The following is a 6,891-nucleotide window of genomic DNA, read 5'->3' as shown; positions in this document are numbered from 1 at the left end:
AGGAGGAGGAGGGAGGGAGGGAGGGAGGGAGGGAGGGAAGAAGGAAGGAAGGAAGGAAGGAAGGAAGGAAGGAAGGAAGGAAGGAAGGAAAGAAGGAAGGAATAACATTGCTCTAGTGACTACAGAAATTCTCAGCTGTTAAGAGTACTGGGTGCTCTTCCAGAGGACCCAGGTCCAATTCTCAGCACTAACATGGCAGCTCATAACTGTCTGTAGCTCCAGTTCCAGGGGATCCAACACCCTCTTCTGCTTCTTTCAGCACTATATCTGCATGATTCATAGATATATAAGCAGGCAAAAATATCGATGCACATAAAATGAAATAAAATAATGACAAATAAATTACTGCCTTTAAAAAAATTAAAAAAAACTGTCACCAGTGTTAGTGGTTGATATGCACTGGTTGTTTTCAGGTTCTTGGCCTCTTCTTCAAGCAACTGAAATAAAGACACAGATTTGCAAAAGCAGCAACTTTATGCAAAGTCAAATAATTGTACAAAGCCAGAAAGAAATGTATTAGTTAACGGGCCTGTTGAGAAATGTTTTGGCAATCACCATGACTTTTCATCTTTAAAAGTTGAGGTTATCCTATACCTGGGGGAAAAAACACTTGTCTTATTAAAAGCTAGATACATAGTGAGGGTGCCTGTAATCCCATAGTAAGGGTGCCTGTAATCCCCCAGTGAGGGTGCCTGTAATCCTACAGTGAGGGTGCCTATGATCCCATAGTGAGAGTCTGTGTTGATGGAAGCGCTTGTTAATTTCCCAGCCACCCAAACCTGAAATAATCACACAGAAACTCTATTAATTACCATAATGTTTGGTCAATAGATTAAGTGTATTTCTAGCTAGATCTCACATATTAAATTAACTCATTTCTATTATTTTGTATTTTATCATGAGACTTGTGGTTTACTGGTAAGGTTCCAGCTGGCAGTTTGCATCTTTTCCTGAAGCAGCTACATGGTTTCTCTTTGACTCCATCTTCTTTCTCCCTGCATTCAGTTTAGTTTCCCCCTAGCTCTATTTTGTCCTGTCATAGGCCCAAGAGCTTTTTTATTTGTTAAGCAATAAAAACAACAACATATAGAGAAGGACTTCCCCACATCAAGCCTGTAATCTCATACTGAAAGTACCTGTAATCCCACAGTAAGGGTGCCTGTAATCTCACAGTGAGGGTGCCTGCAATCCCACAGTAAGGGTGCCTGTAATCTCACAGTGAGGGTGCCTGTAATCCCATAGAGAGGGTGCTTATAATACCATAGTGAGGGTACCAATAATAGAGTGTGTGCCTGTAATCCCAGTAACCCTTCAGTGGGATGAAAGGTGAAGAGTAGGGAGTCCCCAGAAGCCCAACTCTCCCAGTGTGTGCAGCAGGGAATCCAAACAAAAAGAAACTGTCTCAAAGATGGAAGGTGAGAATTGACCCCTGAGGTTGTCATTTGACCTCCACATATGCATCATGATACAAATTCACACACACTACTGTTCATGCACAGACATGTACACATACACTGTAAATATGCACACAAGTCTTTTCCTAGTGGCTGTTGGCCTACCAACATCCTTGCCTGAGAAATGACAGATTTCATTTCTAATCCATGTTTTTCAATTTCCTTGTAATTTTTAAAGTGATGTTTCAGAGTTTAATAACTGCTTGAGAATTTAGTAATTCTTTGAAGCTGGGCATGATGGTGCACGTCTATAGCCCCAGCAGTGATAATGCAGAAGCAGGAGGATGTCATGGTCAATGTTGTCAACCTGATGTGGTCTCAAGTTACTGGGTGACAAGCATACCTGTGTGAGGCGCTGTCTAGATCAGGGTAATTATGATGGGAAGATTTGCCTGCTGCTGGTCTCCCAAAACTCAGAAAGTCAGTCTCTCTCACCTCCCTCTCCCTCCCCTCCTTCTTGTTTCTCTCCTGTCCTCCCTCTCCTCTTCTCCCTCTCCTCTTCTCCCTCTCCTGTCCTCCCTCTCCTCTCCTCCCTCTCTCTCCCTCTCCTCTCTCTCCTCCCTCTCCTCCCTCTCCTCCCTCTCCTCCCTCTCCTCCCTCTCCTCTCCTCCCTCTCTCTCTTATCCCTCTCCCTCCCTCTCCCTCTCTTCCCTCTGGCTTTCTCCTTCCCCCTCTCCTCCTCTCACAGTCTCACCCCCTCACCTTTCTGTTTGCTAACAGGATGCAAGGTGAACAGTTGCACCAATCTCCTGCTGACCTACCAACCCTTCCATGATGAACTGCACCCTCAAACTCTAAGTCCACATAAACCCTTTGTCGTGTTTGTTTCATGCCAAGTATTTTGTCACAACGATACAAGTAGCAATCCAATACCCACATCTGTATATTTATATGTTATATTTATATTCTATTTGGTGAGTAGTTTGATTTTGCAAACTTTTCCATCAGTTACTAAGTTTGTCACTAATTTTATTTACACCATCATTTTAATGAAATATTTCCAAAATTATTTATGAAGAGAGGATACTAAATTAATTTTACTTTTTAGTTTATCCTTAGTCTTAGAAATTGTAGTGGCTTTTCAGTTGTATTTTAATAAACTGAAGATCTGAAAAGCAAAGCAGCCACTGGCTCTTACCTCAACCTCAGTCCAAAATGGCGATTCTACCTCCAGGTATCTCAGAATGAGACTGTGTCTGATAGCTGTTTCCTCCCATTGTATAATCCTCCCTAGGGCTGGGATTAAAGCCGTGCACCACTGTGATTAAAGGCATGCTTTGCCCAGTTTCTATGGCAAACTAATGTGACTACTGGGATTAAAGGTGTATGTTACCATTACCTTGTCTATAAGGCTGACCAGTGGGGTTGTTTTACTCTCAGACCTTTAAGCAAGCTTTATTTATTAAAATACAATTGAACTACCACTACAGAAAATAAACTAGGATACAGTGACTTTGTACCTAGAAAGAAATTAGTATAAAACAAATATTTTTAAAAGCTTATAAACAATGAATTTAAAGAAAAATAAACAGTACTTCAGAAAATACTTTCTCTATACTTGATCGTTCAGTGGTATTATTTTTTTAATATTTTATATTTTTCTTTTTATTTATTTATTTATTTATTAAAGATTTCTGCCTCCTCCCTGCCACCGCCTCCCATTTCCCTCCCCCTCCCCAAATCAAGTCCTCCTCCCTTGTCAGCCCAAAGAGCAATCAGGGTTCCCTGCCCTGTGGGAAGTCCAAGAACCACCCACCTCCATCCAGGTCTAGTAAGATGAGCATCCAAATTGCCTAGGCTCCCACAAAGCCAGTAAGTGCAGTAGGATCAAAACCCATTGCCAAAGTTCTGATCTCCAAAATATATAAAGAACTCAAGAAACTAGACCGTAAAAGGCTAATCAACCCAATTATAAAATGGGGCACTGAGCTGAACAGCGAATTCTCAACAGAAGTTCAAATGGCCAAAAGACACTTAAGATCATGCTCAACTTCCTTAGCGATCAGGGAAATGCAAATCAAGACAACTTTAAGATACCATCTTACACCTGTCAGAATGGCTAAAATAAAAAAAACGTTCAGTGGTATTATGAAGGGAAACTGTATCTAAATAAAGATTGCCATCACAACTGTGAGCACTGAGTTCATCATTTTTCCGCATTACAACCCAGGAGCCCATGTGGTTTTCAGGGAAATTCATATTCTCTGGGCTCGGATGTATGGCCAGCATTCATTAAACAAAAAGATTCGGTGCAGATGCTTTTTCAAAACCTTTTTTATCTGACCTCTTTTGATAATTGGCTGTTTAGCAACTCTGTTAACAAGGATTAATTTGAATAGATTGGCAAAAAAGGTTAAAAGGCACACATGATTAGTCCTTCAAGATACACTGTTAATTTGGAGTTTTACACTAATTTCTCATTTATAAACAAACAATTTTTAAATAAATGAAAATCTTCACATTTGTATGATCGATGCAACCGTACTTATTGCATTCTTCTGATCTAAATACTGTTATAAATACTGATCTAGATAGTGTTTTAACATAGGCTCCAGAATATATATCTGCAACTAAACATTATTATTAACAGGCTACCTAATGGCTGCAAGCATAGCTTCCTGATACCCTATCAGCTCTGCTGGCCACTAACACTTCCATGACATAGAAATGACCTTTTATGAATTGGTTTTTTTTGGGGGGGGGGAGGTAGAAAAAAAGGGATGATAAAGTCTTCTCCTTATAAAGAAGAATTCATATTTTAAAAGAGACACATTGCTTGTGGAAAGAAAAAAGATTTCTGTGTAGTTGCAGCCAGCAATGAAGAAAGCTATTTGAAGTTTTTACTAAAATAAAAGTTGAACAATAGAAGTGCTGAGTGGTTGGAGCCTATGTCGGTTGCTAAGTCTGTAGGTTAAGATTTTTCTTAATCCGATGTTCTGTCTACTTGCCTATAAAAATATCATTCATGATCTATCCTCAGTATTTCTACCTGTATCTTACCATGTATGTTTTCACAAATTGCTTTCATTACCTTAGTTGATCTTACTCATACATACGGAATGAAGGCTAACATGGAATCAAACATAACATGATCAGTTACTTGTGTGTAGAGCAGACTTCTTTCTGAGAACTGTATCTTCTTAGCATCACAGGAAAATCCCTGGAAATGTACTTGCTGAGGAAAGTCTCTAAGAGATATCACTTATTTTTTAAGCAGACTCTGATTCTTGAACTACACAGAGTCATGCGGAAAAGCCAGAATGCTGCAACCTTGCTTCTGACCTGAGGGTCTTAATGACGTCCTCATGTCTTAAAGTAATTCATTTAAGTATGTCATCTCATCTCTCATCCTCACTTTAGAGAAGTTATGAGGAAAATATGGAGTGGCAATGGGACATAAAGTTAATGTGAAAATGCTAACAGCTCTGCACTGGGCTCCCTGACCTGAGTCTTGTATAGCATACATACATATACATGTATCCCAAGTGTGTATCTGTTTCTAGAAATCTGGGACAAGAAAGAAAAGAAGAAAGAGGGGGGAAAGGGTGGAACTGATTCTGTTAAGGATCTTTTCTACTCCTAGAGACATAAAAATAGAGTCCTGAAAGCATGCACTTTTAACAGTTTCTATTTCCAAAAGGACATGGGTACAAGGTAAAAGGTGGAAATAGGAGGTGCCTTAATTGAGTATTACAAAGAGGAATACAAAGAGATAAGAGGAAAACTTAAGTAGCAATAGATACGTTTTTAAAATCCATAGGGAAAAATTATTTTTCACGCTTATTTAAAAGTACATAGTCTGTGTGTGTATATGTGTGTGTGCATGCGTGTGTGTGTGTGTGTGTGTGTGTGTGTATGTGTGTGTGTGTGTTTGAAGCAGAGCTGATGCCAAGATTGCCATTGCTCTTCATTACTTCCTGGAACTTGAGCAGACTCTATTGAGAAGATAGCACACACTTTGCACATGGGATTTCAAAGAACTGAGTTGGAACTGACCTAGAAGGCTCCTCCCTGAGGTTGATTGTCATAGCACTGGAAGACTCTAGGCAAGCTGCTAAGGAAGAAAAATAATCAATAATCCCATCTAGTCATAAATATTACAAACCACAACAATGACTGACACCAGTAAACTATTTCCAATAGTGCAATAGTGACCTTTTTATCTTTGGAGTAATCAACAGTTGTGTAGTTGGATGTGAACACCATTCAGTGAGACTGTCCATAATTTATACTGTAAATGTAGTCAACAATCAGTAGTTGGAGAGGTCACAGACCCTAGAGGAAAATATATTACTGCCATTTTCCTAAACGAATATAATTTCTAACTGTAGTCTATAACCTTAATCTTACATTCAAAGATCTGAAGAGCTTTCACCCAAATCAAATTAACTTGTTTTAGCAACAAATAGAGACTATGAAAGCAATCCACAACTGCCAAAATGCAGAGAAACAGTAAGTGTGAAGTGCCCTGCATCTACAGTACAACTTCTACACCTAAGACTCAGGAAAAGTTGACCAAGCGTGGGATAAGAAGATGACCAGGATGTCTCCTGTGAAATTGTGTCTTCTAGAAATGGCAAGAATGCTGCACCCATGAAATGTGAATGATTTTTGATCTGCATTCTGTTAAACATAAATTCAGTAGACTTGCATCCTACTGAAATAACCAATCTCTCCCTTCAAAATGAGCAAATATTTTAAATGATTTTATCACAATTATTTGAATCACAGAAACGGTGTTATGATTACCAATCAGTGTTTCATGTGCACTAATGGAGTCCTGTAATGTGTGAGGAATTGCATCACCATGGCCTTTGCATCTGCTCTGTGAGAATTTCTAGAATAATTCACCCTTTTTCTTGCCCATGGGCATTGCTCTCATCTTGAGCCTTTTTGGCTTCTGCTTGCTATTCTTTTTTACATCCATCAGACTTATTTTCTTTTCTTTGGGTTTCTCAGTGATCCAGAAGAATGGCTGGGGTAGGTGTCTTCTTATTCAGTGGCTCAAAGTTTGGTTTGGTTTTATTAAAACAAAGGATGAGGAGGATGAGAATAATAAAGTCAGCATCGGTTTTCTCCAATTCACACTCACAATTGTAGTTTATTCCTGATTTTAGTCCTCAGTGAGGCGTTCGTAATACCGGAAGTTCTGTCAGGCTGAGATGCTTCATGACTTTAAATAGTTCTAGAGCTAACAAGTTCCTTACTTAACTCTATGTACATCTCATCAAGGGTTTTACTTGCTAACATACCTTTGATAAGCTTTAGAAAATTGTGCTTTTTCTTAAGAAAGCACAGAACAATACATTACCTTATTCTGACCATTGGAGTTGTCGGTAGACACTACATGTCTGTAGAGACTACATGTCTGTAGAGACTACATGTCTGTAGAGATTACATGTCTGTAGAGACTACATGTCTGTAGAGACTACATGTC

Source organism: Microtus ochrogaster, unplaced genomic scaffold, assembly GCF_000317375.1.
Source record: "Microtus ochrogaster isolate Prairie Vole_2 unplaced genomic scaffold, MicOch1.0 UNK23, whole genome shotgun sequence".
NCBI lineage: Eukaryota > Metazoa > Chordata > Mammalia > Rodentia > Cricetidae > Microtus > Microtus ochrogaster.
The sequence above is the reverse complement of the archived record's forward strand: the minus strand, read 5'-3'. Positions refer to the sequence as shown.